Source organism: Syngnathus typhle, linkage group LG2, assembly GCF_033458585.1.
Source record: "Syngnathus typhle isolate RoL2023-S1 ecotype Sweden linkage group LG2, RoL_Styp_1.0, whole genome shotgun sequence".
NCBI lineage: Eukaryota > Metazoa > Chordata > Actinopteri > Syngnathiformes > Syngnathidae > Syngnathus > Syngnathus typhle.
The window spans coordinates 17966954-17975743 of record NC_083739.1 but is presented as its reverse complement, the minus strand read 5'-3'; the positions used below and the strand labels follow the sequence as shown (position 1 = coordinate 17975743).

At 41.6% G+C, this 8790-nt stretch overlaps 1 long non-coding RNA gene across 1 annotated transcript; it reads left to right on the top strand.

Annotated features, from left to right (window-relative positions):
- The first annotated feature begins 5499 nt into the window (after window positions 1–5499).
- On the top strand, window positions 5500–8456 carry LOC133150355 (uncharacterized). The gene is made up of 3 exons (XR_009713758.1): window positions 5500–6669; window positions 7067–7210; window positions 8033–8456. It is a non-coding gene; the product is annotated as an uncharacterized LOC133150355 (long non-coding RNA).
- Window positions 8457–8790: the final 334 nt, after the last annotated feature.

The window sequence follows — 8790 nt, the reverse complement described above, 5'->3', positions numbered from 1 at the left end:
TCTCTTTTCATCTGATCGCGGTGGTGCCTTTACGGGCAGTCGGAGAAATCAACGCCAACAAAAAAAAAATACATCCAGCCTAGTTAAGACCATATCATTTTATTTCATCATATTTACACTTTTGTTATAAATGTATTATTTATTTATATAAATGTATTATTTATTCATATAAAATATTTCTGACACGTAACCGGTCCGTGGCGCCTTAAAGTTTGGGGACCACTGATCGACACTATTCATTGTGCCACCAAGGACTTACTGGGAATGACATTGTGTAGCAGAGAGATTGTGTTACCATCACGTTGACTGCTGCAGGATGTAAATGAATTTGATATGAAATTATTTAGAATTGGCACTTAATTATATTTAATTATATTGGTAAAACCCTTTGCACTTAGAGGATTGAAAATAACCATGTAAAGTGAGTCTTTCATTTTGAAAATTAGCAAGTACAATAAGGATTTATTTATTTATTTATTTATTTATTTATTTATTTATTTATTTATTTATTTATTTATTTATTTATTTATTTATTTATTTATTTATTTATTTATTTATTTATTTAAGCACTTTCAGAGGTGTTAGGGTGTATTTTGGTACTCCAAGATTTTTATCTTTCTTTTGTCAAGTTGGTTGACATTTAGTATTTTTTTTCTAATCTTGTCAGATAGTCTTTCTCTTGTCTAGGTCATAGCCAATCAGTTTTTTCATTGCCTTTTTTCCATTTAGCATCTTTTTCCTGATAAGTGGCAGTTTTAATTTAGCTTTTGTTGATTCCTCAACGTCTTGAATGTTGTATTGTTGAATTCCCAACTCATTTTGTCCTTTTTACATTAGCAGTATCAAAAGAACGATGAATGATTCTCTGTTGGTCTCCAGCTAGTGCGTCTGTGGGTCTCATGCGTAATGCACCAGCATTTGCATGGAACCGTTTTCTTTCAAAGCATTTGGAGGCATGTGCTGTTGTTACACAACATGGAATCCAGAGCCTAAAGTCATCTCTTCTGTCCTCTAATCTCTCAGTCTCTGTTTACCTCTGTGCTCTGATTTGGTCGTCAGCAGGTTGCAGTGGCCAGCAGAGCAGAGAAATTGCCTGTTAGCTGTGGGGTCGATTCTTCATCGAGGTCTTGGAAATTGCTTTGTATTGACACCCTGTCAGTAGCAGGGGTCCTCACACTAACCCCAAGATTGGCCCTGGGGTGAGGTGACTCTCCCCAACACCAAGTGTACCTCAGCTGCCCTTCTCTGAGGAAGTTAAAAGTTACACCACATTGCAGTTTTAGAGGCAAAGTTGAGTGACTTAAGTGTATGTGTTATTGTCATGTCAAGATTCATCAACATGAAATTAGTTTTTATGCCAAAGGGGGCGGGGTGAATGTGACCACTAATTCGCGTTGACAGCGTCGATCTAAGATGTTTGACAGCTTTCCTATCTTCCTGATGTGGGAGACATTTCATTAAAATCTGTCATATAAGGATGACAGCTATGGTAGCATACAAGAGATCGCAGAACTGTCAGATATTGTGATAGATGTGGTCTTACAGTATAGCGTGTCGATTGAGATAGAAAGGAGGCATTTTGTGTCAGTTTTACCGCTACTATATGTCATCGTTTACAATGTCTCGGAAGGTGTCTGTATTCGTGTAGTCCTTTTCAACCATTGCCCCTTTTAACTGTTACAGCACGGCCAGCGAGGTGAGGAAATTAAAGTGCATGAAAGTGGAATAATAATAGAAGACGGACGTAGTGTATCCATAACATTTGAAAAAAACACAGATGATTGCTGTTTTCCATTATCACTTGCCAAATTACTTTCAAAATCAGATAATGATGATGCTTCTGATGATTTCTCTTTTATATTCTTGCTGTATTAAGGAACGGTTGTTGAGCCAACAATGTATAAACACTTTTATCTGCTTTTAATTCTTGCAGTTGTATCATCCTGTGTCCCCTTAAGTAGCTAAGTATCTTTGGACCTGTTTTTTTAGTCAGGTAATTGTGTTCAATTCAATAGCGTGTTGGATTAGATAGGTGATAGATAGGTGACTTGAGCGAGGCCGTTGTATTGCTCTTGAATCTGACCTCTCTCTCGCACTCACTCTCGCTATTTCTGTCTCTCTCGCTTGGCTTTCTTAACTATGGCACTCTGTGGCACACATCAAAATCCAGTTAAGACCATCGAGTCCCACAAAGTGACATGGGCCAAGCAAAGTTATCCTCCTGTGAGGGCCCAGCCAATAAATACACTGTGAGAGTGATAACCACTCTGGGAATATATTTCATTCTGTATCTTTCAGAATAAACTGTATTCAGATTTTTCTGGCATCCATTGAATAGTTCAACTGAGAATATACAGTTTAATTGTAATAATTTTCAGACTATAAGTCGCACCGGAGTATAAGTCGCACCAGCCATAAAATGCCCAAAAAAGTGAAAAAATCTGGTCTTAATGTCTATGAAGGCGGACAAGATGGTGGCACACGCAGTTGCAGCGGCTCAGTGCTCTCCCGATCTACGCATTGTTTGTTTTTTGTTAGTGTTTGTACCCACTGTATGTTGATTATACACAACCTACAAACGGCAGGAGCTCCTCAAGATAGGTGTTTGCTGCGAGTTGAGTGTCGCAGCGGAGTTTCACCGCCCGCAAAACATACCGGAGGATATCATCAGGCGCCCCGGCTCCCCTTGGATCACCATCCCCGCTGGGAGGAAGCGAAGGCAGCGCAGAGAGAGGAGGCAGAAACGAGGCTGCAGGGCCGGCGCGCTAACCAGGCTACGGAAGCGGCCGTTCAAACCACCGCGTCACTGGGCGTGTTCTGAAGGACTGCGCAGATTAGCTGGCTGGAGTCTTCACAAAAATTTTCAACCAGTCCCTTACCGAGTCCACCGTCCCATCCTGCTTAAAATCCTCCACTATAGTCCCCCTGCCCAAGAAACGTCACATCACCAGCCTTAATGACTACCGGCCACCCTGGTGGTCATGAAGTGCTTTGAAAAGCTGGTACGGGGTCACATCACAGCACTCCTGTTCAGAAGTTTTGACCCCCACCAGTTTGCCTACAGGGCAAATAGATCCACAGAGGACGCAGTAGCTACAGCCCTCCACGCTGCACTGTCCCACCTGGAGCAGCCGGGGAGCTATGTGCGGATGCTATTCGTAGACTTTAGCTCTGCTTTTAACACCATCCTCCCCCACAGACTGATGGACATACTGGAGGGCCTGGGACTTCCACACAATACTTGTAGGTGGATTAAGAGCTTCCTGACGGGTCGCAGCCAGAGGGTGAGAGTGGGCCGTCATACATCCACACCTCTCAGTCTTGGTACCGGCTCCCCACAGGGCTGCATACTGAGCCCACTGCTTTACACGCTCTACACACATGCATGCACCCCCGCCCACCGCAGCAACACCATCGTGAAATTTGCGGATGACACAACCGTGGTGGGGCTCATCTCAAAGGGGGATGAGTCTGCCTACAGGGACGAAGTGGTCCGGCTATCGGAGTGGTGCGGAGAGAACAATCTGCTCCTAAACACGGCTAAAAGCCAAGAACTGGTCATTGATTTTAGGAGGAAAAATAAAACGGACATTCCACCACTTATCATCAACGGGGTCTGTGTGGAGAGGGTGTCCTCCTTCCGCTACCTGGGTGTCCACATCGAGGAGGACTTCACCTGGGGCGGGAACACATCTGAGCTGCTTAAAAAGGCCCAGCAGAGACTTTACTTCTTAAGCGTGCTGAGGAGACACAGCATTACACAAAGACTACTGGTGTCCTTCTATCGCTGCTCCATAGAAAGCACTTTAACATACTGCATATGTGTTTGGTACTCCAGCTGCACTGCTGCTCAGAGGAAAAAACTCCAAGGGGTCATCAACAGAGCACAGAAGATCATTGGCTGCCCTCTCCCCACACTGGAAGAGCTACACAGAACCCGCTGTCTCAAAAAAACACAGAACATTCTGAAGGACACTTCCCACCCTGGCCACTCCCTTTTCAAACTGTTGCCATCAGGCAGACGCTACAGAGCAATTAGGTCAAGGACTAGCAGATTTGCCAACAGTTTTTACCCTACAGCGGTAGTTGCATTGAATGCAGCTAAACGTAAATGATTATGCCTGTGTATGTTCTTCTTCTGTGGGTTTTAGCTTGTATTTTTTAAATCTTTTATTCTATTCATTCTATTTATTCTGTTTATTTTTTTTATCTCGTGCGTGGATCGGTTGACACTTTTTAAATTTCGTTGTACATGTTACAATGACAAATAAAGATCTATCTACCTATCAATCAATCAAAAAAACATATATATGTATATAAGTCGCTCCTGAGTATAAGTCGCCCCCCCACCCAAACTATGAAAAAAAACGCGATTTATAGTCCGAAAATTACGGTACTAGTTATTGTCAGTGTAATAATGCGAGCATTTAACAAATGACTGGCTACAGTCTCCCAGAACTTTAAAAAAAAAGAATTTTACACCTTGACATGCATATCATACCAACAGACACAAGTTCAGCAAGTTTAAAAATAACAGTTAAAACATTTTCTGTTTAAGCAATGTCTTTTTGTATAAGCAGGCATCAAATAAATATTTTCACACAAAAGTAAAATAGTATATACCGGTAATGTTTCTTGTGGGAAATGCTAGTGCCAAAGATGATGAGAAATCCTTGATAACCTAATGAGTCACTCAAAGCACTGTCGAGGTAGGATCAGAGTGTTTACTTTAAAGAAAAGTTGTCCTGTTGTGACCAAGCCAGCAACTTTTGAGAGCCCATCATAAAGGGTGAGAAAAATATTTCCCTCAGTGGTGTACAAAGTGGTGCTATCATTCATGTGGAGTGTTGAAATATACCTCCTGCGGAGTGTACTCCAAAGGAACTCGGCTGGAGTCTAGTCAATTTTCAGCCTTGTATGGAAACGGGATGTGGTTGAGAGCTTCTGTGATGAAGATGGCAGGCATGTGTTGAATGTTAAACCTGCTGTAACAGCATGCATGCAGATACAAACAAATGCAAATGTGTACTTACTTACACTTGACAAGCATTTGACAGCGTTGCTGTTTCACTGCCGCAACAAAGTTTGGTTTTGGGGGAAAGTGAGCAATGTGATATTTGTCTGTGTGTTTGTGTATCGTGTATGTCTCTCTCTCTCTCTCTCTCTCTCTCTCTCTCTCTCTCTCTCTCTCTCTCTCTCAATTCAAATTGGAAAAAATAATATTTTAGCGATGGGAAAGAAAAAAAAGTAAGTAACTGAGATAATGTTAAAGCACAGATATCATCAATTGAATGAATAGATACAAGTTTACTTTTAGCTTATTTTTTTCCGATTTTTCATTCCACTGCTGCTGTTTCATACTTTTGCAGGGGTATCATTTCAGTACTGCTATCAAGGTACTTCATGCTAGTTGGATCTCGAGGCGTTTCTGGTCTCCTGCTTCCATTTATCCCTTTTTGGTTTTTTTCTCTGTGGCTGACAAGCTGGAAAACAACCTGAGTGGGCAGAGTTGAGCAAGGGGCAGAGGCCAAGCCAACACAAATCTGATCCAAAACAGCCCATGCCAAGGTAAACACACAGTGAGCAGGATGGAAGCTGAAGATGCAAATACAGACAGATTATAGTTGTTTGACATGTATCCCTTCCCATCTGATTCCCAACCTGGAGAATGAACCGTTGCAATCTGCTCAGAAAGGAGTGTCACTAGCTGAGAAAAGAAAACAAGAGACCTCCCTTCATTTATGGAGGGATTTGGTAGGAAATATATTTTTTTCAAAATGGCCAACTACAAGATGACAAACATAATAAGGATAATGCAGTACACTGAACTATTGGATAGTTATGCCTTTTAAACTATGTACCGCATCCATATACGTTAGATCTTTGCCTGAATTTATATGCTCTACAGATGTTCCAGGAGTCCTTCAGCAAAGCGTCTTTGTGAAGAATGCACAACTCCAGCCATATATGTACATGTCAAGTTGTCCTGGAAGACATCTGGCCTCCTTGAGTTTTGACAGTATTCCCCAAGTCTGAGTATGTTTTTTTCCAGCAGGACAATAGCCAAATGAACATGTGGATGTAGGACAGCAAAGCCAGCCTATCCTAGCTTCCAGATCTGATCCCTACTGAAAAGTGATACAAAAGAAAAATGGCCACAAGCCAGCAAGCAAAATTGAGCTAACTGATTATTATTTTTTGTGCCACGTGACAAAGCCACCTAGAGCGTACTGTAATTTAAAAATATGATTTTCCATTTAATATTGTATTGATTTAAAACTAAAACATTAGCATTTAGTTTTTAAAATGGTTCCACCCACATTGCCAGAAGTGCTTTGAAATTTTTGTAAATTAAGATTTAGTTGCAGTGAGAACACAATCCTCAGTAACACAGGCAGACAGTTTAGTGTATGATTTAGTTTGCTTGGTGAAAAAGTAAACTCAATCAATAGTTGACATAAGTCAGCGTATAGACTTCTTGCAGAGAGTAACTCATTTTCTTGCTTGGCCCTTTCATTCCCCATCATATTTTATGAGGTGTGGCGGCTCCAATTGCCTCGAGACTTTCTATGCTTTGACAGTATCTGAATGGAGACAACACCAAGGTCATGTCAGCGCTGCAAACGTGACCGTCGGTGCATCCACCCACTGAGATTGTGGGAAGACAAGGTCAGTGCATTCAAGCTAGATGTAGCGTAGAAGAAAATTAGACAAAAATAGTTGAATGTAACCTCTTAGACTCTACGGCCCTGAGAACCTAATCAATACTTGGAATTGACATTGTGATCCCCAAAGTGTCTACAGGCATCAAAGAGTTGAATCAGAAAGTATTGAAAGTGGCAGTTTGGTGTCTGCAAGTATTCAACAGTATTAAATATTTGTTATGGATGAGATGTGTAGAGCAAATTTGTGAATATTTCTTGATGATATGCCTGAAGCAATATGAGCAGTACTCAAACTAGCACAGTCATTCTTACTTTGTCATTTCACCATGCAAATCACTAATGGAGTGAGTGTCCTTTACTGTAAAAGGAGTGTTGCTGGATGGTTCATGTGTGATGTGCAGATGGACACTTGGACAAAGCAGGTGGGGTGCCAGACGGACAGACTGGTGGCCATGATATCTTGTCACAGTCCTTCAAAAGATGCAGCACCAACGCATCCCAGCCCCACTCTCCATGCGTCACAGTGTTTTTGGGAATTGAAAGAGGTGATCAATGCCATCTGCAGTGGAGATTTCTCAATTGTATTGCGCGAAAAGACAAGATGTGATGGTTTTGCTCGACAATGGCATAACATTTAACAAAGTTCATTATTGTGCTTGGAGTTAAATAGCTCTAATAAATCATGTGTGTGAGAAATGTGTCTGAGTAAAAGTTCGTTCCGACCATCCTTGTAGGCAAGGCCGAACTTGAACAAATAAATAGCCATGGCATTTTATGACGAGACTGGCCCCTCTTAGTTAGCAGAGCACAAAAAAACCCACTTGTGATCACATTTCTCCCAAAAAGTGAAAATTTCCAAAGAATAATCAAGGCCAACGCCATTGTCCTCCAAAGTCAAAGCAGCCTCATTCTCTTCCTCTCTAGCTTAGACTCCTGATAACTTTCTCAACAAAAGCTAAGACCTTGCCCCTCCTCTCAATCTGCTGTCTGTGAACTCTTAGCAATTCCCTCCTAAGTAGGCTCTCTATGTCATCTTTTGAGCGGTTAAGAAAATAAGCTTCAGCATAAACTCTACGTGCTTAGTTTTTTTTTTATGATCTTCAGCTCTCTGGTGGACATGTCTCCATTTTGACATTCCAGTTACATACAGTATGTGCTGCAATTAATTGGCGTGTTAAAGGCCAGGCATACAAAACGAAATAAAGCATGACGTTTGAGGCTTTGTAGAATTTTGCTTTTGGGGATGTTTTGTGGTTCAGATGATGGATGGATGGATGGATGGATGGATGGATAGAAAATGGTGCAACAACCTAAATCATCAACATACTTTTTAACACTCATGCTTAAAGTTGTTTTATCTTTTTCAGTGAGTGCTACCTATTCAGCACAACCAAAGTAACAAAGAACAGGCTTGGATGTGGCAGTATAGAGCGCCCGAAGGAGAGGGATGAGATGATACAAAATATGGCAACGTGTGATTGAGCAACCAGAGCTTAAACCAGGCCATGCACAGCTCTGTGAAAGGACCATAGCATCTGCCAACATGAGGGACCCCATGATAGTCATAACACCGGCCTTCCTATGTGGAGATTCTATATGCTCGAGTGGGCTTTCTTCAGGTACTTTTCTTTCCTTGTACATTCTGAAAACGTGTTAATTGGAAAGACAAAACTGTCCCTTGGCGTGGATGTACGTGTGACTGGTCGGTCTATATGTGTCATGCAGTTCAGACTGCACCCCGCCTCTCCTGCAAAGTCAGCTGGGATTGGCTGTAGCAAACCCAAGACCCTAATGAGCATAAACGGTACGGAGGATGGCTGGATCAGTTGGCTATGCAAATTATGAATCGTTTTGAGGTCCAGACTTTTGCCCTGAGAAATCCCTTACTACCCTACCCGTCCGAATTGTAAATGACGATCCCTGGCATTTTTACAAATTCAAACAACTATGCAGCCACTGAATGCACTTTCTAAATATCAGGGTGCCAAATTTTGGGATGCATGCAATTCCAATATTTACATTAATCCATCGCCATTTTTCATCATTTTCATGTTAATTGAGCAAACATTAAGTCTCCGTACTATGCTAATGTTATGACAGTGTGCAGTTTATCACAGTTTAAGAC